Source organism: Hemiscyllium ocellatum, unplaced genomic scaffold (assembly GCF_020745735.1).
Source record: "Hemiscyllium ocellatum isolate sHemOce1 unplaced genomic scaffold, sHemOce1.pat.X.cur. scaffold_198_pat_ctg1, whole genome shotgun sequence".
Taxonomy (NCBI): domain Eukaryota; kingdom Metazoa; phylum Chordata; class Chondrichthyes; order Orectolobiformes; family Hemiscylliidae; genus Hemiscyllium; species Hemiscyllium ocellatum.
The window spans coordinates 1,219,390-1,246,111 of record NW_026867935.1 but is presented as its reverse complement, the minus strand read 5'-3'; the positions used below and the strand labels follow the sequence as shown (position 1 = coordinate 1,246,111).

Below are 26,722 nucleotides of genomic sequence, written 5' to 3'. Positions count from 1 at the left end.
CCTAGCAGAGCGCTTCAGGGAACATCTCCGGGACACCCCAACAAATCCATCACACTGCCCCGTAGCCCAACATTTCAACTCCCCCTCCCACTCTGCCGAGGAATTGGAGGTCCTGGGCCTCCTTCACGCCGCTCCCTTACCACCAGACGCCTGGAGGAAGAACGCCTCATCTTCTGCCTCAGAACACTTCAACCCCAGGGCATCAATGTGGACTTCAACAGTTTCCTCATTTCCCCTTCCCCCACCTCACCCTAATTCAAACTTCCAGCTCAGCACTGTCCCCATGACTTGTCCGGACTTGCCCTACCTGCCTGTCTTCTTTCCACCTATCCACTCCACCCTCTCCTCCCTGACCTGTCACCTTCATCCCTCCCCCACTCACCCATTGGACTCTATGCTACTTTCTCCCCACCCTCCTCTCGCTTATCTCTCCACGCTTCAGGCTCACTGCCTTTATTCCTGATGAAGGGCTTTTTCTCTGCACTTTGGATGCTGCATGAACTGCTGTGCTCTTCCAGCACCACTGACCCAGAATCTGGGTTCCAGCATCTGCAGTCATTGTTGTTACCTCCCATCACATGACCCAACATCTCAGCACAAGCAGGACACACTGCGCATGCTCCAGCCAACAGTGACCCCAGGTGATTGATGTCAGCACCGGACCAATGAAAGGACGGTGGGCGGAGCTGGAGGACCTTGCGGGAGGTTGATCCTCCAACCAATCACAGTGAATGAAGGGCGGAGCTAAGGTAAACCATGTGATCACCCTCGCGCCCGACGCAGAGTAGCTGTAATAAATGCTTGGGAAGTTATAGAGAGAAAGGATACGGTAAGGAAAGAAATAATCAGGGAAATGTGAGAGAAGCTGTGATGTCATGAGCGGAGAGGTTTTACATACAAATTGTGCATGTCGGAAAACACAAATTTGAACGTCCCAGTCCCGTGTTTGCAGTAAATGGGGAATTGCCTCAGCGGCTGCAGGGCTGAGTGAGCGCCGCCATCTTTATTCGGGACAACGATTCACTGGACACGTGCGGGCCGCCATCTTTGTAGGGGGCAAGGTGCAGCCAGGCGCATGTGCAGCCTCTCTCTAGTACAGAGTCATTGCGATGACAGCAGCCAATCCTGCTCTGAGTCACCTCTGGGCTCCCTCAGGACCACTTCGTCAATGTCTAGCTTCCTCAGTCTCCAACCATGGGGGTATTTTTGATCTGTTTAGTACTGTATTATTACTTTTACAGACCATTTGTAAATGATTTTTTCACGTGGCCCAGCCCCTGACCATGTGCTGCTCTATTATCAGATTATTTTGTCTTGAATATTTTTGAGTCAAGAATTCTTTTTTCCAATATACAAGTGTGTTTTCCTTCAGTTTCTGACTATCAAATTCTGCACCACTTTCATTCCCTGTCATGCATTTTGCACCCCCTTGAACTGTGTTCTCTTTCCACAGATCCCAGTGATTAATGCCAAAGCCCTGTTGCCTGGGGAGAGGGTGATGCTTGACTTTCTTGTACAGCTGCAGTTTGTGTGGTGAAGGTGCTCCCACAATGTGGTTGGGTAAGAGACATTACAGATTATTCATTACAGCAACAGTGATGATTTGAAGATAATGTCCAAACCAAGAACAGTTTGTAATTTTATTATCATGCTTATAATTTCATATAAAATATCATTGAGAATTTTAGATATAAAGCCAGAGATGGAGATATTAGGTCAGGTGACCAAAAGCATTGCCAAAAAGCAGGTTTTGAGGGATGTCTTAAAGGTGGAACGCAGACCTGTGATGTTTTGTCTGCAAATTCCAGACCATGTTGCTTTAGCAACTGTAGAATCAGCTACACAGTTGAAGTAATGAATTAACAAATTATTAGGAGTCTCGAAGTAAATGGATTGACGAGGTCTCAAAGGATGTGTGGTGCATGGAGCTAGGGATGAGAACAGCCAGGAATCAAGTCAAGAATGAGAATTTTAAATTGTTGTTGCTTATAGGAGCCTTTTGACGGGTGAACATATTTGGGGAGAAGTGAGCACGTGGGCGATAGAGCTTTCAATTTTTCTTGAGATTACAGGGAAGTTGAATTTGGGAGGCTGGCCAGGAGTGTGTTTGGATAATTTAAGTCTGGAGATAACACACGATGGATGAGAGTTTCAGTATATGAGCTGAGATGAGGGTGGAATCAGCTAGAAATAGTGGTGTTGGAGTGGGACTGGGCTGTCACTCTTACCTCACCTCTGGGATTCAGCTGGTTGTCAGGTTGTGAATCAGGTGGTAACACAATCGGGAGCTGAGTGGCCCTGGTGGAGCCTAAAATGAGTGTCACTCAGTTGGCTGTTGCTAAGCAGCTGCTTGATAGCCCTGTTGATGAATACTTACATCACTTTCCTGCTGATCGAGGGAAATTGCCTGGGTCGGAGTTGACCTGTGTTTTTGTGTTGAACATCCCTGGGCAATGTTCCACATTGTCAGTCAATGCCAGTGCTGGATGGGTACGTGGCTTTGTGGGTGGCAAGTTCTGGAGCACAAGTTATCAGTATAATTGCCAGAATGTTAGCAGGACCCATAGCCTTTACACTACTTAACCATTTCTTGGTCTTATTCGAACTAAATCAAACTGACTTAAAACTCACGTGTGTGATTTTGGAACCACTGTTGAAGGCTGAGATGGATCATCCCACTTTGCAACTGGCTGGGAATTGCTGCAAATGCTGCATGGATGTGTGAGATCCCTCCGTTAGTTAGGGTGGGGATATCTGTTGTGCTTCCTGCAACAAGTTGATTAATTGTCCATTACCATTCACAAGTGGGTGTGGCAGAATTCTGATCTGATCCATTGGTTGTGGGATCGTTTAGCTCTGTTGCTTGATGCTGATGCTGTTTAAAATGCAGATGGTCCCGTTTGGTAGCTTCAACAGGTTGGCACTGCATTTTTAGGTATGCCTGGTGCTGCTCATGGCATGCCATCCTTTCCTGTCCATTGTGATGGGTGAGTGCGGGATGTACAAACCCATGAGATTACAGATTGTGCTGGAGTACAGTTCTGTTGCTGTTGTTATCCCACAGTGCCTCAGAGATATCCAGTTTGTGATCCTACATCTGTCCCATTTAGCATGGTGATAGTACCACTCAGCACAAGGGAGGTTTTTCTCAACTTTAAGGTGAGGCTTTGTCTCCAAAAAGACTGTGGGATGGTCGCTCTTGTCATGGACAGATACATTTGCAGCTGATAGATTCATACTGAAAAGATCTAGTATGTTTTTCCATCTTGCTGGTTCCGTGACCGCCTGCTGCAAACTCAGTTGAGCAGCTATGTCCTTGAGGACCCGACCAGTCAGTCAGTAATCCTGCAGCTGAGCTACTCTTGGTAGAGGACATTGAAATCCTGTACCCAGAGTAGGCTTGTCACCATTTTATTGCCTCAGTGCTTCCTCCAAGTGTTATTCAACATGGAGTAGCACTGATCCGTCAGCCGTGGGAGCACAGTACGTGGTAATCAGCAGGAGCCATGAGACTTCCTGGTGTCCAAAGTCAATGCTGAGTACTCCCAGGGCAAAAGGTGTGTACATCACTGTGCCATCGCCTCTGCCTGGTCTGTCCTGCTGGTGGGACAGGACATATCCAGAGATTTCAGGAGAAAGTGAAGACTGCAGATGCTGGAGATCAGAGTGGAGAGTATGGTGCTGGAAAAGCACAGCAGGTCAGGCTGATGAAAGGCTTAGGCTCGAAACATCGATTCTCCTTGGCCTCAGATGCTGCCTCACCTTGTTATGCTTTTCCATCATCACACTCTCGATATCTAGGGATGGTGATGGTGGTGTCTAGCCATTATCTGTAAGGCATGACTCTGTGAGGATGACTATGTCAGGCTGTTCCTTGACTAGTCTGTGAGACAGCTCGCCACGTTTTGGCACAAAAAACCCGGATGTTAGTGAGCAGGATGTTGCAGAGCCGAGAGGGCTGATTCTGTGGTTGTATTTTCTGGTGCCTTGTTAGATGCCAAGTGGTCCATCCAGTTTCATTCCTTTGTTGAGACTTTGCAGTGATTAATGCAGTGAGTAGCTTGTTGGGCGACTGTCAGGTTGGCAGGATATTTTCTGCCATTGACAATAGTTCCTTGGAAATCAGGAGATTCCTAATTCGTTATTATTTCATGAATTCAGATTCCATCGTCTGCCGAGCTGGGATTCGAACAGGGACTTCAGTTGTACATTTTAATATTCTGGATAAAAGTTAAATACATTAGGTTTGTTCACTCATTTTAAACATCACTAACCCTGGTTTTGTTTCTTTGTAAACACTGTCCATCATCCTGTCTCCTCCATCCTTCTCTCCAACAACAAGAGCAACGAGCACACGGAGTTTCTCTGTCACTAAGACTGAGACAATCCGACCAGCTGCCTCTGCTGCTTCCCTCCATCCCACTAGCCCACTGAGACAAACTGCCTCACATGGTGTTCCTGGTTTTTGTCCCAAACTTACATCTTTCTCCTCTTGTCAAGTCTTATCAGAGCTCATCTTGATCTTTTCCTAGTCTCGCTAAACCACAGACATTCCAACTCTGTTTCCTCCCCGTCACTCCCCCCTCGCCAATTCACAGATATTGTTCCTTGTTCTGTCTGTCTGTCTTTTCTGGTTATGTCCTTCTCATCCATTCTGCAAAAAAAAAACTAACATTTAACCTCCCCATCATTTGTAAATCCTGCTCCATCCCACTCTCCCTTTCCTTTATGAATTCCTTGTATTTGGTGTCCCTCCAGGATCTATCCTTGGTCCCTACTGTTTATCACCTACATACTGCCAGGAGGTGACATTGTCTAAAAGCACAGTGTGAGGTTTGACATGTACACTGACGATGCCCAGCTCTCCCTCCCCATCATCCCTCTCCATTGCTCCATTGTTACTCAGTTATCAAACGGCTTCTCACATTCCCACTACTTGATTAACTGCAATTTCCTCCGATGAAACATTGTTACGGTTAAATCCATTACCTTCAGTTGCTAATACAAATTCCTTTCCCTTACTGCTGAGCCCCTCCCTCTCACTGGGTGCAGTCTGAGGTAGAACTAGACTCTTCACAATATTGCTGTCATATCTGACTTCAAGGTGACCTTCTAATCAGACATCTACACAATCACAAACACCAGGAATTCCAATCTCTGAAACGTTGCTTGTCTCCACCTCACCCCAGCTCCATTGCTACTGAAACCCCTTACCCGTGTCTGTGTTACCTTAAACTTGGTGAATCCGAAACAGAACCCTTGATTTTGTGACTGGCCCAGAATCTGCTGGCTTTCAGTGTTTCCTGCACAATTACCCCAGATCCCTTTCTGGTGCAGCTTTCTACAGATTCCACCATGTAAATAGCACTCTGTTCTCTTATTGTCCCCTCCAAACTGACCGACTTGACATCTTCCCAAATTATACTCCATCTGACAACTTGTTGCCCCCTTCTCCTGTGTATCTCTCTCTCTTCACAATCCTCTTAGCACTTTACAGTTATGCCTTTTCTAGGAATTCCCCCCCCCCCCCCCCCACCCATTCTTCTAAACATTTACTGGGAACAGTGGGCAGTGTGAAGCATGCAGAGATGCTCTGTTTTTAGAGATACTCTATGGGAGGAACTTGCTGCCCATTGGTCAGAATGGAGACAACTTGCCCATCGAGCTGCATGAACCTTTCACCCCCCCCCCCCCCATGTCTTATTGATGAGGCACAGCGGCAGCACGGAAGGGAAAAAAAAGAAGCAAATCCTGCTCTCCGCATCTCACTGACTCCTGGAATATTCTGTCCCATGTGTCAAAAATCTGCCCTGTTCAGTCGCATGAAATCCCAAGGTGGAAACTCACAGAAACCCACAGAGGTTTCCCCCTGAACTGACTGCTGACCTCCACAAGGGGTAATGTGTCCAGTCATCCTGGGCCAGGAGGAGGAGATGGTGTGAGTTTCTAACCTGAACTGACAGTGATGGAGTTTATAAACTTGTATTACAGGATACTACAGGTGGACATTCAGATGGTAATCTCAGTCATTGTAACACTAAACTCTGATTGAATTAGTCAATTCATCAGGACCTGGATATTCGCATTGTGTGTGAGTATTGTATTCCATCTGAATCCCATTTGCTGCATAAAAGTTCTCTTTGAATCTTCCCAAACCTTTTATGTGTGTCCTGTAATCCTTGTATAATGAGCTGATGGGTGTAAGGTTTATTATTATAATGTATAATTTCTGTAAATCCCTCTGTCACAGCTCCCCTCAATTGCCTTTGCTACAAGGAGAACAACCTCAGTTTCCCCAAACCCCTGATTCCCCAGTGTCTGTTTGATTAGATTACTTACAGTGTGGAAACAGGCCCTTCGGCCCAACAAGTCCACACCGACCCGCCAAAGCGCAACCCACCCATACCCCTACATTTACCCCTTACCTAACACTAGGGGCAATTTGGCATGGCCAATTCACCTGACCCGCACATCTTTGGACTGTGGGAGGAAACCAGAACTCCCGGAGGAAACCCACGCAGACACGGGGTGAACGTGCAAACTCCACACAGTCAGTCACCTGAGTCGGGAATTGAACCCAGGTCTCTGGCGCTGTGAGGCAGCAGTGCTAACCACTGTGCCAGCATGCCGCCCACGGCTCTCTATAAGACACACATCAGGATTGTGTTGGAACGTTCTCCACTTGCCTACATCAGTGCAGCCCCCAACAATATTAAAGAAAGTGAACATCCTCCAGGACAAAGCACTGTGCCGTAGTGGTGTCCCATCCACCCCTTCAGCATTCCCTCTCCCCATCCCAGAGACACAGTGGCATCACTGTGTAAAAGGGAAAGTCAGCATTGTCCTCCCAGACCATAGGGCTGCTCTCTCATTAGGGAGGAAACTGGAGCCCCTGGAAGAAACCCATGCAGACACTGGGAGAATGGGCAAGTCCCACAGAGACAGTTGTCCAAAGCTGGAAACGAACCTGGGGCCCTGGCAGCAGGGCTAATCACTGAGCCACTGTGCCACCCTCAAATTGTAATTTGATTCACAACTACCACTTCCTCTGATAGTTCATTCCACACACAAACCATTGTCTGAACAAAAAAAAAAAACAGAAACGCCTTTTTAAAGCCGTTCTGCTGTCACCTTAAAAGCTGTGTACCCAGTCTTGAATCGGGTTCCTTCCTGGAAAGGACACCTGCTGTTCACATTACTGATACCACCCCTCCATGATTTGAGTCTAATAAGGTCACTCCTCAGCCTCCTGCGCGCCAGTGAAAGAAGTCGCAGCCTATCCAGCCTCTGCTTATAATTCAGACTATCCATTCCCATCAACATCCTGGTAAATCGCTTTTGAATCCGCTCCAAATACATAATGTCCTCCCGATATCAGCATGGCCAGAACTGGACACAGAATTCCAGAAAAGGCCTCCCCAACATCCAAAATAACATCCCAACTCTTGTACTCCAAGGTCTGAGCAATGGTGACAAGTGTGCTAAGCACCTTCTTAACCACCCTGTCTACATGTGACACAGACTTGAAAATCCTGAACCCCTCCTCGAGGCCCTGTTTTTAATTAGTGTAAGTCTGCCCTCGTTTGTTTTTCAAGATGTAATATTTTGCATTTATTCCAATCCAAAAATCCCAAAAAACCCTGAGCATTAAAGACAGTGGGAGTATACTTAAGAGGGAAATCAGGAGGGCAAAAAGGGGACATGAGATAGCTTTGGCAAATAGAGTTATGAATAATCCCAAGGGTGTTTATAAATATATTAAGAACAAAAGGGTAACTCGAGAGAGAATAGGGCTCTTCAAAGATCAGCAAGGTAGCCTACGTGTGGAGCCGCAGGAGATGGGAGAGATACTAACAAAATATTTTGCATCAGTGTTTACTGTGGAGAAGGACATGGGCAATATAGAATGTGGGAAAATAGAAGTTGAATATGTCCATCTTACAGCGGAGGACGTGCTGGGTGTCTTGTAACCTGTAAAGCTTGGTTAATCCCCAGCACCTGATCAGGTGTACCCTAGAGCTCTGGGAAGCTGGGAATGTGACTGCTGGGCCTCTTGCTGAGATATTTGTATCATCGATTATCACAGACGAAATGCCGAAAGACTAGAGGTTGGTTAACATGGTGCCACTATTTAAGAAAGGTGGTAAGGACAAGCCAGGGAACTAACGACCGGTGAGCCTGGGCAAGTTGTTGGAGGGAATCCTGAGGAACAAGATGCATGTGTATACTGAAAAGCAAGGATTGATTAGTGATAGTCAGCATGACTTTGTGCATGTCTCTCAAACTTGATTGAGTTAATTGAAGATGTATCAAAGAGGATTGATGAGGGCAGAGAGGTGGACATGATCTATGGAATTCAGTAAGGTACTGGACAAGCTTCCCCATGGAAGACTGGTTAGCAAGGTTAGATCTCATGGAATACAGGGAGAACTAACCGTTTGGATACAGAACTGGCTCAAATGTAGAAGGCAGGGTGGTGGTGGAGGGTTGTTTTTCAGATTGGAGGCATGTGACCAGTAGAGTGCCGTAAAGATCAGTGTTGGGTCCACTACTTTTTGTCGTTTATATATATATGATTTAGATAAGAGCATAGGAGGTAGAGTTAGTAAGTTTGCAGATGACACCAAAATTGGAGGTATAGTGGACAGCGAAGAGGGTTACCTCAGACTACAACAGGATGTTGTTCAGATGGGTGAGAAGTGGCAGATGGAGTTTAATTCAGATAAATGTGACGTGCTGCATTTTAAAAAAGCAAATCTTAACAGGACTGATACACTTAGTGGCAAATTCCTAGATAGTGTTGATGAACAAAGATATCTTGCAGTGCAGGTTCATATTTCCTTGAAAGTAGAGTTGCAGGTAGATAGGATACTGAAGAAAATGTTTAGAATACATTCTTTTATTGATCAGAGCATTCAGTATAGAAGTTGGAAGGTGATTACAGGACATTGGTTAGGCCTCTTTTGGAATATTGTGTGCAATTCTGTTCTCCGTGAATCGGAAGGATGTTGTGAAACTTGAAGAGGTTCAACAAAGATTTACAAGGATATTGTCAGGGTTTGAGCTGCAGGAAGAGAGCAAAAAGGCTGGGGCTTTCTTTCCCTGGAGCATCAGAGACTGAGGGGTGACCTCCATAGAGGTTTATAAAATCATTAGTAGCATGGATAGGGTAACCAGACAAGGTCTTTTCCCTGAGTAGGAGAGTCCAGAAATAGAGAGCATAGGTTGAGGGTGAGAGGGGAAAGATATAAAAGGGAACTAAGGAGCAACTTTTTCATGCAGAGAGTGGTGCCTGAATGGAATAAGCTGCCAGAAGAAGTAGTGGAGGCTGACAATTACAGTATTTTAAAGGCATTTGGATACTTGACATGAATAGGAAAGATTTAGAGGGATATGGCCCAGGTGCTGGCAAGAGGGATAAGATTAGGTTCGGATATCTGGTCGGCATGGACAAATTTGACCGAAGGTTCTGTTTAGTGCTGTTCATCTGTGACTCATAGGGTTTCGGTCCCTTCAAAGATAAATCTTAATCTGTTTTATTTAGTAAAGCTACAACATTCAGTAGGGCGACAGTTTATTTCTTTAAATACACATCTTATGATAATTTGATTAAGTTTTTTAATATAAAATATTGGTACTAATTTATTCTAGAGTCATGTTTTGTAAAGCTGTAAGATTGTGTGCCTTTTTCTGGGTCTGTGGACTGTTAAGGTGCAGAGATGGCCATTCGTACAGTGATGTGCTCTTCCTGTTGGATGTGGGAGATTAAGGAAAGTTTCAATGATCTGATTGTCTGCAGGAAGTGAGGATGCAAATCCTGTAGGATTTCATGGATCAGATGGAGCAATGGTTAAAGGTAATGAAGAATTTACAGGAGCATGGGGGTGTGATAGGTGGCAGTTTCAGAAAGGTAGGAAAACTGCCGATCCAGTCAGGTAGATGGGTTTCCTCTAGGAAATGGAGGAGCGGAAGGCAAGTAGTGCAGGAGTCTCCTGTGGTTATTTCCATCTCCAACAAGTATACTGTTTTGGAAAGCGTCGGGGGTCACATTTTCAGGGGAATATCGCACTGACAGCCAAGTTACTAGTGTAATGAATCTAGTGTAATGTGAGGTATAACAGGTTCCACGCGATCGATGGTGATAGGGGGCTCTCTAGTCTGCAGCACAGACTGCAGTTTCTGTAGCTGATAGTGAGACCTCAGAGTGGGGTGGTGCCTCCCTACTGTCTGGGTGAAGGATGGCTCCGAGGGTGCAGAATATTCTGAAAGGGGAGAATGATCAGTGGGAGGTCACTGTGCATTGGTACCAGTGACATAAGAGAAAAGGATGAAGTACTGATGAGAGAATATAGCAAATTAGCCTGGAGGATAATAAGCAGGATCTTGTGGGTCGTAATATCTGGATTACTCTCTGTGCCACATGCTAGCGAGAGTAGGAATAGCAGGGTAGAGCAGATGAATGCGTGGCCAAGGATCTGATACAGGGGAGAAGGATTCCCATTTTTGGATCATTGGAATCTCTGCTGGGGGAGAGGTGACGTGCATAACAAGGATGGATTACACCTGAATTGGAAGGTGTCTAATATCCAAGCAGGGAGATTTGCTAGTGCTACTCGGGAGGCATTAAACCAGTGAGGGCGTGGGGGTAATCCTAAAGAGATAGTGAGAAAGGAGGTAACCCTGAGGCTGGTACAGTTGAGAAGTTAGACAGGCACGGGCAAGGCACAGAATGAGGTCGGACTGACAAGGTACAATAGACAATCGGTGCAGGAATAGGCCATTCTGCCCTTTGAGTCAGCACCACCATTCATTATGATCATGGCTGATCGTCCACAATCAGTATCCTGTTCCTGTCTTATCTCCATAACACTTGATTCCATTATCTTTAACAGTTCTGTCCATCTCTTTCTTGAAAGTATCCAGAGACTTGGCCTCCACTGCCTTCTGGGGCAGTGCATTCCATGTGTCCACTACTCTCTGGGTGAAGACGTTTCTCCTCAACTCTCTTCTAAATGGCCTCTCCCTTATTTTTAACCTGTGTCCTCTGGTTCTGGACTCACCCATCCGTGGAAACATGCATCCTGCCTCCAGAGTGTTCAACCCTTTAATAATCTTGTAGGTCTCAATCAGATCCCCTCTCATTCTTCTAAACTCCAGTATATACAAGCTCAGTCGCTCCAATCTTTCAACATATGATCATTCCGCCAATTCCGGGAATTGTCCTCGTGAACCTACCCAACACTCCCTCAATAGCCACAATGCTCTTCCTCAAATGTGGAGACCAAAACTGCACACAATACTCCAGGTGCGGTCTTACCAGGGCCCTGTACAGCTGCAGAAGGACCTCTTTGCTCCTATATTCAATTCCTCTTGTTATGAGGGCCAGCATGCAGTGAGCTTTCTTCACTACCTGCTGTACCTGCATGCTTGCTTTCATTGACTGATGTACATGAATACCGAGATCTCGTTGTACTTCCCTTTACAAAACATGACTCCTTTTAGATAGTAATCTGCCTTCCTGTTCTTGCCTCCAAAGTGGATAACCACACATTTATCCACCTTAAACTGCATCTGCTATGCATCCGCCCACTCACCTAGCCTGACCAAGTTAACCTGTATTCTCATAACATCCTCCTCACATTTCACCCTGCCACCCAGCTTTGTGTCATCAGCAAATTTGCTAATATTACTTTTAATGTGTTCATCTATATTATCAATGTATATTGCGGTCCCAGGATCGAGGACACAGCTGCGGTCCCAGCACCGAACCTTGTGGTACCCCACTAGTCACTGCCCGCCATTCCGAAAGGAAGCGTTTATCACTCCTCTTTGCTTCCTGTCAGCCAGCCAATTTTCAATCCAAGTCAGTATATTCCCCTTTGTAAATCCATGCTGACTCTTAGGAATCCTATTACTGCTATCCAAATGAGCCATAATTTCATCTTTTGTAATTGACTCAGCGTCATTCTCACCACTGACATCAGACTAACCGGTCTATAATTCCTTGTTTTATCTCTCCCACCTTTCTTGAAAAGTGGGATAACATTAGCCACCCTCCAATCTGACTCTATATTTCCTGATTCTGTATCTCCCCCTTCGCAAGGGACTGAACGTCATCCCTCACCAACAGGGCCATCCCACCCCCTCTGCCCATCAGTCTGTCCTGTTGATAGCACTGCACTGCATTTATTTCAATGCAAGAGGTTTTACAGGGAAAGCAGATGAGCTTAAGATATGGTTTTGAACATGGGACTGGGATATAGTATGCATTACAGAAACGTGGCTTAGGTTGGACAGGCCAGGTAGCTTAATGTTCCAGGGAATAGATAAGAGGAAGGGTAGAAAGGGGGATAAGAGAGAAGGTGGATGGTGTTTTTGAGTAGGGATAACATTATTGTTGTGCTTAGCGAGGATATTCATGAGGGTTCGCCCGTTGAAATTACTTGGGTGGAACTGGGAAATAAGAACAGGACGATCACCTTATTGAGGTTGTCTGTGTGGGTTTCATCCAGGTGTTCTGGTTTCCTCCCACAGTCCAAAGGTGTGCAGGTTTGGTGGATAATCCAGGCTGAATTGCCCATAATGTTCAGGGATGTGCAGGCTATGTGGATTGGCCATGGGAAATGCAGCGTTACAGGGGTAAGATAGGAGGCTCTGAGGGTCAGTGTGGATGTGATGGGCCGAATGGCCTGCTTCCACACTTGGGATTCTTTGACGACAATTCTACTGGTTTTAAAATAGTTGCAGAAAATAATAGATCAGATCTAAAAGTTGGTGTTCAAAATTGGACAAAGGTGAATTTTGATGGTACAAGGCAAGAACTTTCAATATTTCTTTGCAACCCCAGGTAAAGGGACGGCTGGAAAGTGGGAACATAAGAACAGAAGGAATAGGAGCAGGGGTAGGCCATCTGGCCCCTCAAGCCTGCACTGCCATTCAATAAGATCAGGGCTGATCTTTTCATGGCCTCAGCTCCACTTTCCTGCTCTCTCACCATAACCCTTAATTCCTTTCCTGTTTGCAAATCTACATTTTGCCTTAAAGACATTCAAGTTGATAACATCAACTGCTACACTCAGCAGGGAATTCCACAGATTCATAACCCTTTAGCTGAAGAAGTTCCTCCTCAACTCTGTCCTAAATCAGATACCCCCTTATTTTGACGCTGTGCTCTCTAGGTTGACCCACCCCCCAGTGGAAATAACCTCCCTGCTTCTATCTTATCTATTCCCTTCTTAATTTTATTTTTTCCAATACAGCCTCCCATTCTTCTAAATTCCAACAAGTATAATCCCAGTCTATTCAGTCTCTCCACATACACCATCCTCTCAACCCCCGACTCAAACTAGTGATCCTCCTCTGCACCCCCTCCAGTGTCAAGTAAGGAGACCAAACCTGTACACAGTACTCCAGGTGTGGCCTCACCAGCACCCTGTACAACTGCAGCATAACCATCCCTCTAGCAAGGAAGGACAATAAACCCTTCACCATCTCTTTTAGTCCCCTGGGATGCATTCCATCACGGCCAGGAGACCCATGTTCTTTTGGGCTGTTATCTTTTCCAACACTACCTCTTTACTGAGAATGACTGTTTCCATGTCCTCATCTGCGATTGCCTCCATAGGCCTGTGAAAATGAGACAACAAGAGTACATGGACAGTATGTTCCTGTTAAAGCCAAGTCTGGTAGGTGTAGGGAATGCTGTGTCTCTAGAGAAATTGAGGGTCTGGTCAAAAAGATGGAGAGATATGGCAGGTACAGACAGCTGGGTTTTAATGAATCCCTCAGAGTATGGGGCAATAGGAGTACACTCGAGGGAAAACAGGAGGGCAAAAAGGATACAAGAGATAGCTTTGGGGGGAAAGAGGTTTAAGGACAATCCAAAGAGATTCTACCAAACACTAAGGACAAAAGAGTAACCAGGCAGAGAATAGGGACCCTCAAAGATCAACAAGGCTGTCTGTGGAACCACAGAAGGTGGGAGAGATACTACCCAAGGATTTCATGTCAGCTTTTACTGAAAGAAGATATGGAAGCTAGAGAGTTTGGAGAAATAAATAGTGATATCTTGACAACTGTCCATATTACAGAGGAGGTTGTACGGGATGTCTTATACAGAAAGCTGAGTAAATCTGTGGGACCTGATCAGGTGTATGCCAAATCTTTGTGGGAAGTTAGGGAAGTGATTTTCGGGTCCCTCGCTGAGATATTTCTACCACCGATAGCCGGAGGTGAGGTGCTGCAAGACAGGAGCCATTATTTGAGAAAGGTGATGAGGAAAGGCCAGGGAACAACACACCGGTGAGCCTGAGGGTAGTGGCAGACAAGGTGTTGGAAGGAATTCTGAAGGACAGGTTTCTATGTAATTGGAAATGTAAGAAGTGATTAGGGATAGTCAGCATGGCTTTGTACATACATCACTAACTTGGACTTCAGAAAGACATTCAAAAAGGTTCCACATAACAGACTGGTTAGCAAGTTAGACACCATGGGATGCAGAGAGAACCAGCTATTATATACAAATTGGCGGGAAGGTTGGGGACGGAGAGTAGTGCTTTTCGGACTGGAGGCCTGTGATGAGCAATATGGTGTAAGGATCGGTGCTAGGTCCACTGCTTTTCATCATTTATATCAATGATTTGTGTGTGAATATATGAGGTATAGTTAGTAGGCTTACAGTAGACATCAAAATTTGAGGTGCACTGGACAGTAAAGAAGGTTACCTCAGAGTACAATGGGACTTCAATCAAATGGGCTGAGGATTGTCAGATCGAGTTTATTTCAGATAAATGTGAGGTGCTCCATTTTGGAAAAGCAAATGAGGGCAGGAATTATACACTTAATGGGAAGGTCCTGGGGGGTGTTGCTGAACAAAGAGACCTTGGAGTGCAGGTTCATAGTTCCTTGAAAGTGGAATCATAGGCAGGGTAGTGAACAAGGTGTTTGGTGTACTTGCCTTTACTGGTCAGTACATTGAGTAGTGGAGTTGGGATGTCATTCTGCGGCTGCACAGCACATTGATTCAGCCACTTCTGGAATTCTGCTTTCAGTCCTGGTCTCCCCGCTATCGGAATGATATTGTGAAATTTGAAAGGGTTCGGAAAAGATCTGCAAAGATGTTGCTAGGGTTGAGGGTTTGAGCTATATAGATAGAGGGTGAATAGGCTGGGGCTGTTTCCCCTGGAGCATCGGATACATTTGTGAGGAGCATGGATAGGATGAAATCCCAGAGTCTTATTCCCAGGATATGTGAGTCCAAAGCTTGGGGCACAGGCTTCAGGTGTGAGGGAAAAGATTTAAAAGGGATCTAAGGGGCAATGTTTCCAGCTGAACATAGTACGTGTGTGGAAGGAGCTGCCAGAGAAGTGTGGAGGCTGGTACAAGTACCCAGTTATGCCTTTGAGATGTTGTATGTGATTAGCAAAAGTTTAGAAGGATATAGGCCAAGAGCTGGTGGATGGGATGATATTAATTTAGGATATCTGGTCGGCATGGACAAGTTTTGGATCGAAGGGTCTGTTTCTCTGCTGTACATCTTTATGGCACTACTAAAATTAAGATGGGTTTCTCTTTTATGGAGAGTTAGCAGAAGATCAACTAATTCTTCTTGGAGCTGAGAAGGTTAGGCAGGAATTTCGACCAGGAGCAGATTTGTTTCCAGGATATTTAATTTACAGAGAGACAGACGGAGAAATTATTAACGTCACAATTTTGAGTAACTACCTTCAGGTAAATGGCAAATAAAACAGGTTAAAAATGTGAAGATTATTGTACTCACTAAGTTCTGAGCATCTGGAACAGTTTGTCCGCCAGCTGGATGCAGATCCAGTAGTTATTGAGAAAACAAATTTGGAATTTAACTTTTTTAAGGAAGGATTTGGAGGGCTACAGACAAATGGGAGGTGAGTTGGGATAGACTGGCACCATCTCCAGAGGGGCCAGTACAGCTGAATAGCCCCAAACCCCTGTGCTCTGCGTTACTGCCCCATTCACTGTGAATGATGAAGCTCATCCCAGGGCAGAGTCATAGAGACATACAGCATGGAATTAGACCCTTTGGTTGAACTGGTCCATGCCGACCAGATATCCCAACATTTGGCACATATCCCTCTACACCCTTCCTATTCACATGCCCATCCAGATGCCGAATGGTGTAACTGTACCAGCCTCCACCACTTTCCCAAACAGAAGATTCCATACAGGCACCCATCTCAGTGTGAAAAAAAGTTGCCTCTTGGTTCACTTTTAAATCTTTCCCCTCTCACCTTAAACCTACACCCTCTTGTTCTAGACTCCCCCACCCCAGGGAAAAGCCCTTGTCTATTTTTCCCATCCATACTCCTCATGATTTTAGAAAGCTCTATGAGGTCACCCCTCATCATCCGATGCTCTTGGGAGGAGCCCACTCATGTCACAATGGGGCCCAGGTGATTGACAGCAGCTTCAGACCAATAGGAGAATTGGCGTGATCCTTCGGCCAATGGGAGTGAATTGGGGTGGGTCCAGCAGGCCAACACATGGCCATGAGCTGTGCAGGCGCAGTGTCACTGTGAGAGAGGTCCTCATGAGTGTGAAGGGAGTGGGAGAGACTGCAAAGTCTGGGGAAGAAATTGAGTTATTGTGGACTGGGAGGGTTTATAAACGCACAGTTTTAGGCTGCTAGACTTAAATTAGAAATTCCTGGTAAATTAGAACAAAAAGAACTGCGGATGCTGTAAATCTCACTCAACAGCCAAAAGATACTGGAAAAGCTCAGCAGGTCTGGCAGCATCTGTGAAGAGAAATCGGAGTTAACATTTTGGATCTGCTGACCCTTCCTCAGAACTGATGCTACTGAAAAAAAATGTTGGTATATATGCAGAAGATCGGGGTTAAGGAGTAAATGATAGGTGGTGATAGAGTCCAAAGAGATGGGAGCAGTTGGACAAAGGAGTGGATAACGATCTGGCTGGGGCAGGGTGAATAGCCGTTTATGGGGACTGTTGGTGGCTAACTATAGCTAATGTGTAATGGTAGGTTATGTACTAACAAGGCCTGGTGTGTGGGTTAAGAGGCTATGGCGCTAGGACATTGGAGAGTTCAGGACCTAAATTATTGATTTTGATACTGGGGCTAGAGGGGTGCAGGGTCCCCAAGTAGAAGATAAGGTGTTGTTCTTCCAACTTGCGTTAACATGTGGCGCTGGAAAAGCACAGCAGGTCAGGCAGCATCCCAGGAGAAGGATAATCGACGTTTTGGGCATATTCCATTCATCAGGAATGCCGGGATTGGGAGTGGGGTGGGAAGTAAGAAGGCTGAGAGATAAATAAGAGGGATGTGTGGTGTTGGTGGGAAGTGGGCTAGGAAGGCAATGGGTAGATGTAGTTAGAGGGTAATGGAGATAGGGTGGAGTGGATAATTGGAAAGGAAAGTGGACAGGTGGGACAGTTTAAGGGCGTGGTGTCGAGTTGGAGGGTTGGATCTGGGATAAGGCAGGGGAGGGGAGATGAGGAAACCTTGATTCTGTGGTTAAAGGGTCCCAATTTCTTCCTCCAGGCGTCGGGTAGCTGGGATTTGGTGGTGGAGGTGGCCCATGACTTGCATGTCCTTGGAGGAGTGGGTAGGGAAGTTGAAGTGGTCAGCCACAGGATGGTGGGGTTGGTTGGTGCATGTGTCCCAGAAATGCTCCCTGAAACATTCCGCAAGTTGGTGTCCCAGGAGACAACATCGAAAGCAAAGGCCATAATAGGTGAGGTGTTTGGATGTGCAGGAAAATCTCTGCTGGATGGGGAATGGTCCGTTGGAGGTGAGGGGGAGGTGTGGGCACAGGTTTTGCACCTCTTGTATTGACAAGTGAAGGTGCTGTGAGTGGAAGGTGGGTTGTTGGGGAGCATGGATCTGACTAGGATTCACAGGGAATGGTCTCTGTGGAATGCTGAAAGGAATGGAGAGGGAAATATATCTCCGGTGGGATCTGATTGTAGGTGGTGAAATGGCGGAGGATGATGCGTTGTATCTGGGTGGAAGGTGAGGACTGGGGGGTTCTATCCTTGTTGCAGTTGGAGAGGTGTGGTTCAATGGCAGAGGTGCGGGAAGTGGTGGAGATACACTGGAGGGTATTGTTGACCACGTAGGAGGGGAAATTGCAGTCCTTGAAATATGGTGTGTTATGGAATGTTCTGGAATGTTCTGCCAGCTTGCATCAAGCTTCACTGGAACACTGCAGTAAGCATGAGACAGAGATGTTGGCCAGGGAACAGGTTCGTGTGTTAAAGTAGCAGGCAGCTGGAAGCTCAGGGTCTGTTTTGCAGCAGAATGTAGATCATCAACTGCCATTTCCAGCACCTCCACTGAGCTGCTGCCAGACACAGGTTCCTGTCCCCTCCATTCACAGCTATTCACCCTCCCAGCAGATTGTTATCTACTCCTTTCTTTCCAAATGTTATTTTTTCTTTTGGGCTCTGTCCCCACCTATTATTTACTCTTTACCCCCTATCTCCTGCAGTCCAAAGATGTGCAGTAAGGTGAATTGGCCAAGCTAAATTTCCCGTAGTGTTCAGGGATGTATAGGTTAGGTACATTAGTCAGGGTAAATGTAAAATAATAGGGTCGGGGAATGGGTTTGGTTGAGAAACTCTTCAGAGGGTGAGTGTGGACTTGTTGGGCCGAATGGCCTGTTTCCACACTGTAGGGATTCTAATTTTCCCAGCTGCAGTCAGTTCTGAGTGAGGGTCACTGGACCTAGAATGACCCTTAGTGTGTGCAGAAGGAGGAAACGGGAAAGGGGAGTTGGATCAGTTTAGACTGGAAGGGTTTAATTACACTCTGTACAGGTAGTTAGGCCTGAATTAGAAACTCTTGGTCCCACGTTTACAGCAAATGGGAAAACGGCTGTGGGCCTCAGGCGGTGATGGGTTCTGGGTTATGGCCACCATCTTTATTGGGGACAAGGTACAGCGAGGCGCATGGGCATATCCTCTTCCTGGGTGGGGTCGGGGTGATTTGAAGAGGAGCATTTACACATCAAACACATACCAAGAGAAGTATTTGTCTTTACTGTTCAGCCTGCACTGACTGTGAGTTTTATTTTGTGAATTCATTTTATAGGATTTTATTTAATAATTGAGACAGGGATCTCAAAATCAACTTTCTATCGTCAGCAGGGTCATCAGGATCGGAATACCATTGACATTTAACTGGGGAAGGAGAAAGGTGTGTCTGTTCTGTCTGTGGGAAAGTATCTCTCTTTTTTCAAGCAAAAAGCAGAAAGATGTTCGAAGGGATCACCCTTTGGGTTTGTGCTCAATTCTGGGCCCTGAGAGGGAACACAGATTTGTCCAAATTACACCTCGTCTCTACATAGGAACTGTCAGATTTAGACCCAATCACCCACTTTCTGATGTTAACCTGTAAACTCCTCATTTTCAATTCCCTGCAAGCTTCTGATTAAAATTCCTTATGGACTCAAATTCCAGCACCATTTCGGGTGGAATGTTCCAGGTTTTGACAACTGTCTGTTCATTCAGAAACTGCTGAGGTCCGTATTGACTCTGGGGTTACAAAGGGCTGAATTGAAAGATGAGATGCAGTTCTTCAGCTCCCATTGAGATGCATTGGAACAGTACAGGAGGCTGAGGGCAGTGTAGGTGTGAGCAGACAATGAAAATGACAGGGCTGCACCGTGAGGGCTGCTTGGTTCAATGAGAGTGTTTTGGAGTTGGGTGTAAATAGAGCGAGGGGAGACAGGGAGAAGGTGAACCACAGCTTCAGTTTTAGTTCAGGCCATTCAGCAATTCACATGGTCCCAAAGGGAACAGCCAAGTTGTAAGCGATACCTGCTGAGTGTTTTTTTTAAAACAGTTTTTAAAGTGTAAAATGTCAGCTTAAGTAAAGATCGGGGCTTTTGATGATAATGGAAATGTTGGAAGAGAAGGAAGGTTTTTGCTCATTTAAATTCTCCTAATGGGAGTAACTAGCTGAAACTAGAGACGCATTGTTACAGGAGCCCTCAGACCCGTGGGGCGCTCCTCTTGTACAATGTGGGAAATAAGGGACACTTCCAGTGTCCCTGACGGCTGTGTGTGCAGGAAGGGTGTCCATCTGCAGCTACTGGGAAACTGCTTTTCAGACCTGGAGCTGAGAGTGGACTCACTGTGGAGCAATACTGAGAATGCTATGGACGGCACGTTTAGTGAGTTAGTCACACTGCAGGTGAGGGTTACACAGGCAGAAAGGGAATGGGTGACCATCATATCAAGCAAAAGGCTCAGGAAGGGAGTGCAGGACTCCTCATGATCATTTCGCTTCTCATACAGATATTGTGCACCGCTTGGGATTCTATAAGGGAGGGAACAGGTGGGGTTGCCTCTCAGGGGAAATCAGCAACAGCCAGGTTCATGACCCCACAGAGAGCTCCGCTGCACAGAACGGGAGGAAGGAGAATGGCAGAGCTATAGTGACAGGGGATCCAGTAGTCAGGGTCAGAGACAGGCGCGTCTGTGGCCACTGACAAGAATCCAGGACAGTGGAATTGAACCCAGGTCCATTTATTGATAAAGTGCACAGACTAATAAAGGTCAACGTCCCAAATGCAACCTTCAGCACTTGGTCACCCTAAAGCTCTATTTTCCAGGGTCTGTGCACTTACTCTGAGCCCTTCAGAGGGATTGAAGGGGATGGGGAGAAAACAGGAACAGGATTGTGTTGTAGATCTACAAACTAACCGTCACCCTCCCCTCTCAGTCTCCCCCCTCTGTCTCCCACCCCCCATCGTACCTCCTCCCCACCGCAGGGAAAAGAACTTGTGTATTTACCCTATCCATGCCCCTACTGATTTTATAAACCTCTATAAGGTCACCCATCAGCCTCTGACGCTCCAGGGAAAACGGTGTATTCATCCTCTCCCTATAGCTCAAATCCTCCAACCCTGGCAACATGCTTGTAATACTTTTCTGACCCCTTTCATGTTTCACAATATTGTTTTGAGAGGAAGGAGACCCGAATTGCACGCAATATTCCAAGCATGACCTAACCAATGTCTGTATAGCCGCAACATGACCTCCCAACTCCTATACTCAGTGCTCTGACCAATAAAGGAAGGCATATTAAACACCTTCTTCACTATCCTATCTACCTACGATTCTGCTTTCAATGAGCTGTGAACCTGCACTCCAAGGTCTCTTTGTTCAGCAGCGCTCCCGAGGACCTTACCATTAAGTGTATACATCCTGCTAATATTTGCTTTTCCAAAATGTAGCACCTCACATTTATCTGAATTAAACTCCATTTGCCAATCCTCAACCATCTGACCAAGATCCCGTTGTAATCTGAGATAATCTTATTCACTGTCCACTACACCTCCAATTTTGATGTCATCTTACTAACAATACTTTCTATATTCACTTCCAAATCATTTATATAAATTATGAAAATTAGTGGATCCAGCACCGATCCTTTGTGACACCCCACTGGTCACAGGTCTCCAATCTGAAAAGTAACCTTCTGGCACCACCCTCTGTCTTCTACCTCTGAGCCAGTTTTGTATCCAAACGGCTCGTTCTCTCTCTGTATTCCGTGAGATCTAACCTTGCTAACTAATCTCCCATGGGGAACCTTCTTGAACGCCTTACTGAAGACCATGTAGATGATTTCCACCCTTTTGCCCTGACTTAAGTTCATGAGACGTGATTTCTCACACACAAAGCTGTTAATAGTATACAGGACTTAACTCTGTACATTGGAGTCTGCGTCACCCAGTTATGGGTGTTCATATTCTGGATAAAGTTCACGTACACCAGCTTTGTGTTAGTGACTGTGTATCGAGTCTTATTAATATCACCAACACAGTGAGTTCCTTTTCAAAGGCAGTCCCTATATCCCTAACCCTGCTCCCATCTGCTCTGTCTCCTCCATCCCCACCAGAGACAGTAAGTGGTAGGAGCTCATGGAGTTTCCATGTGAGTGAGACGGAGAACATCTTCCCTTCTTTCCTCTAGTCCACTAAGAAATGGTGGTAGTGTCCTTACCTCTGGACCAGGAGGATCAGGTTCAAAGTTGAGTGACAGCATCTTTGAAGTGGCTGATTGGAAAACCTGCCCAAGCCACCAGGCCATACTGTCTCCCAGCTGTCCCTGCCTGAGCCTCTAAACAAAACCTTCCTGTAGTTTCTCTCCTGTTAGACTCTCCCATTGCTCAGTTTGTCCAGGATCCCCTCCTGCTGCTGCACTGCTCATGTCCCTCACTGACCTGTCCATCCCCCAGTGTCCTCCACATTCATTCATTGTTTACAATCCCATTGTCCCAGTCCTCCAGCCCCGCCCCCTCCACCCTATTGGGCAGTGGCTGCTGTCAATCACTCAGGCTCCTGTGTGATCTGGAGCATGCTCAGCAGGAGGGGAGACCGGTGCATGGGCGCAGTGCTGGGCAATTGTTGGTGTATGTGCAAGGTGGGTCAGTGCCAGGGAGAGCGGCTGTGGGTGTGTGGGATTGATCTTTCATTGGCAGCTCACTCCCTTCCTCCCTCTGGGAACAGGTCCCAGGGGAATGGCCCCTCCCCTGGTATCGGGACAAGTGGTCGGCGTATCAGTGGGGGAGTATTTTGCAGAAAGTTATCAGAACTCGGGTGAAGATTCAGGGATGTTACGGAGAGGAACATTCATTTTAGTTCATTTTTATTCAACCAGATATGATTTGGCCAGTGTGTGCAGGATGGTTCTCATCAGAGGATCGGAGTAGGGGAATAAATAAGAGGTTCCAGATTGGGGGGGAAAAAGTCAGTCCGTTCTGTCCCAGAAGGAAGCCCTGGGAGGTGTGGGGAGGATTCACCAACACCCAGGAGGCTCCGAGTCAGACTCATTGATTTGATTAGATTAGATTTCCTACAGTGTGGAAACAGGCCCTTCGGCCCAAACAGTCTACACCGACCCTCGGGTTACCCACCCAGACCCATTTCCCTCTGATTAATGCATCTAATATTATGGGCAATTTAGCCTGGCCGATTCACCTGACCTGCGCATCTTTGGATTGCTGGAATCGAACCTGTGACCCTAGTGCTGTGGGGCTGCCGTGCCATCGTGCCACCCCTTTTTTTGGTTTTTAGTCTGTAGGCAGGAGCTAGGAAGCTGAATTCAAAGAGAGGAGAGTGTTAGAACTAGGTGTGGAGGGAAGGAGTGAGGAGATTATTTTGGATTTCAGTTCACAGAAGAGAGAAATTGTGAGACTGAGATTTAAAGCTTTGGGGGAACAAAGAAACTGCAATTTAATACTATAATTGTCTTATGAATTTCCATCCTGTGTTAACGGTGGTGACTTGTTTTCTCTGTTGTAGAGAACTGAAAGGGCAGATTTGCAGATGAGAAATTTAAATTGAACTTCATTTTCAGTTTTGATAGTTACTTGATCCGTGCCGATCTGAATATCATTGGCCTTTTTCATGTGGAAGGGAAGGTGTGTATTCTGTCCGTGGGTGAATATTTCAAATGTCAGTGTGACTGGGAAAATTACTGAGGTACAGCCAAGTCCATGTTAGCGTGGTGACTGTGGAGAGAGGATCAATCTAAACATCAGGTCATAGGCAGAGAACAAAGGGAACTAACACCTTCAACATATTGTCTCACTATAAACCATTGTTAGCAGCTAACCTGAGAATGCAACTTTAAAAAGAAGGGTTTTGTGATTTACACATGAAAGAAGTCAAACTATCACTGTATTCTCACAGATGAAAGGCTTAACAGACAATTAATTTTTCAATGTATAATTTCAGTTACATCACACTGCAAATTTTTGCTATAAACTCTGTGTTATGATCGAGCCCTCCACAATCACCTGATGAAGGAGCGTCGCTCCAAAAGCTAGTGTGCTTCCAATTAAACCTGTTGGACTACAGCCTGGTGTTGTGTGATTTTTAACTTTGTACACCCCAGTCCAACACCAGCATCTCCAAATCATGACTCCTTTGGGGAGGGTGGTGAGTTTTGGATTCAGCTTTCCAGTTATTACCATAAGAAGATGAGCACTGGGTACAGGAGAGGGAATGCAGCCCTTCGAACCAGCCCCACCATTTAATACGGTGATGATTGAGCTCACCTCGGTCTCAGCTGGGTTTTCCTGCCTGCTCTCTCTCACCCTTCATCTCATTGCAAATTCAACATCTGTATCTCTTCATTAAATCTGCTCATTGTCCTGGCATCCACTGCATTTTGAATAGGGAATTCCACAGATTCACAACACATTGAGGTAGGTACATTCTTCTTCATGAAATTAGAATAGAATCCCTACAGTGCAGAAACAGGGTATTCGTCCATGGAGTCCACACCAACCCTATAATGAGCATCCCATTCAGACTCACCCATTCCCTGTATTTCCCATGGTTAATGGCTTAACCTGCACAGGCATGGACACTGTGGGCAATTTAGCATATCCAATCCTCCTAACCTGCACATCTTTGGACTGTGGGATGAAACGGGAGCACCCAGAGGAAACCCGCTCAGACACGGGGAGAACGTGTAAACTCCACACAGTCACCTAAGGCTAAAATCAAATCCAGGTCCCTGACACTGTGAGTCAGCAGTGCTAACCATTGAGCCACCTCTGCTTAAAATCTGCTCCTCCTATTCACTTCCCACGCCCCAGTTGGCTGAATCTATATTCCTTACATCAGAAAATCAGGTTGTGGAAGCAGGTGTCTCAGTAAAACCCAGTGACAGCCCATATGTCCTGTGTGTCTGAATGGGGATCCTATACACAACACCCTCCAGTCCACATTTTTCATACACTTTCCAGAGACAGGGCTCCAGTGGCTTCTTGGGGACTACAACACCCACAATCCCTGTGGCAGGGACCACACGTGTGTGGGGAAACCCCGCACTGTACATGTACAGAATGTGGGCGGGTTTTGGAGCATGTGCTTTAGGTAAGTATACTTTGCAGAAAGTATTTCACACTGTGATTGGCTGGGGAAGGGATGCATCTGCTTCTGGTATTGATCTGTTAGGGGGTCACCACACCCATGTGGGACCACTCTCCATCCCCAATTCATTGTAATGCTGGGAATCAACAAATGGGAAACAAAGAAGGATCTGACCCATTCTCCCAGACTGAAGGTTCCTCTTCTGTCCAGGATCTGCCACCTCCCTTTCTGTTTCCTTTTGTTTCATTCTGCTGTTACATTATTGACTTGCAGCAACTGAAGGGAAAGGAAGTGAACCCAGAAAGGGTGCAGAGTCTAACCAGGGACGGGAAGTGGTGGCATGGATCTGTTTATCAGTAACTCCATGAGAATGGGCAGGGTGTACACTAGGGGGTAGCAGAGTCAGAATGGTGGGAGAGAGTAAGTGGGCTGGAGGGTAACAGCTTCGGGGGAAGAAAGGGGAAAAAGATATTCCAAAGAAGCTAGAATTGTCTGCTCTGAATTTCTAATCTGTACATATTCCTTTATACAGGGTGCTACATGGTGAAGATTTGCAGACTGAAATCTCAAAATCATGTGCAGATTGTGATTATGTTAACCAGCATTTGAAGAACCAAAGATAGAGAATCACTCGGCCAAAATCCTGCAACACTCACACACAGCATTGTTGGTCTATCTGCACCAAATGGACTGTGAATGGTTCAAGACAGCAGCTCACTCCCATCTTCTCAAGGGTAACTAGAGATGGGGAATAAATGCTGGCTGAGCCAGTGATGCCCATATCCTGGAAATGGTTTCTATCTCTAGTTGCTGAACCCCAGTTGATGTTACTGCAGGATGATGAGGGATGCTGAGTGCATCCTCCAGGAGGCAGCACCATCACATTACCCCTGCCTACACCCACACAGTAACACCGCAACGTCACTGGAACAAAAGGCAGTGAAGCCAAAGGAGGACTTAGATATAGTTCTTCGGGGTAAAGTCATGAAAGGGGATTGGAACACAGCAGGAACAGGAGACTGAGCTGGATGGTCAGCTGTTTCCCATTGAATGGTGGAGCAGGATTGAAAGGCTGAATGGTCTCCTCCTGCTGCTATCTCCCAGGTATGTATATAGCCATGGAGCCCGGGTAGGAAGGAGTGGGCAGGGATTCTCCAGGAGATTGCACTTCCACAACAGGTTTCAGTGAGGGAAGGTTTGATGGATTTTATTTAACATTTATCTTTAACACAAAGTTTGTAAATTTTGGTTTTAAAATGTTGTAAAAGTTTTTTGCAAAGCAAATAAAATTAAAGAAAATAAATTAAACTGTCTGAATATAACAGTTTTAAAACTCTCAACCACTGTAAAACAAAATCCCTTTTGTCACGGACACCATCACTTTCCAGTTACTCAAGCTCCAGGGAAATATTCCCTCCCTGTCTGAACCTTTGGTTTGATGTAATTGCTTTTCAGGTCTCCTTCTGTGAGCTGCGAAGCGTTCTTTTTCCCCATTTCCCTGACACAGAAATGTTATCACAGCAACCTTCCCACCATCAAAATCATCATTATGCCATTTTGCTTTTGGTTAACATATAATCACCAGCAGTGCAATAGTGAGGACTGCAGATGCTGGAAACCAGAGCCGAGATTAGAGTGGTGCTGGAAAAGGGCTTTTGCCAAAACGTTGATTTTCCGGCTCCCCGGATCCTGCCTGACCTGCTGTGCTTTTCCAGCACCACTCTAATCTAGACATATCATCACCAACAGTAAACCATTTGTGTAACCAATTGAATATTTCCAAACAAAGCCCATTACGGGCCAAGCAAACCATTACAAGTGACAGAGTGAGAAGGG

At 46.0% G+C, this 26,722-nt stretch overlaps 1 long non-coding RNA gene across 1 annotated transcript; it reads left to right on the top strand.

Annotated features, from left to right (window-relative positions):
• The first annotated feature begins 742 nt into the window (after positions 1-742).
• Positions 743-26,194, top strand: LOC132810813 (uncharacterized). Its single transcript, XR_009643113.1, has 4 exons — positions 743-829; positions 1,454-1,560; positions 5,992-6,091; positions 25,419-26,194. It is a non-coding gene; the product is annotated as an uncharacterized LOC132810813 (long non-coding RNA).
• The last annotated feature ends 528 nt before the right edge of the window (positions 26,195-26,722 follow it).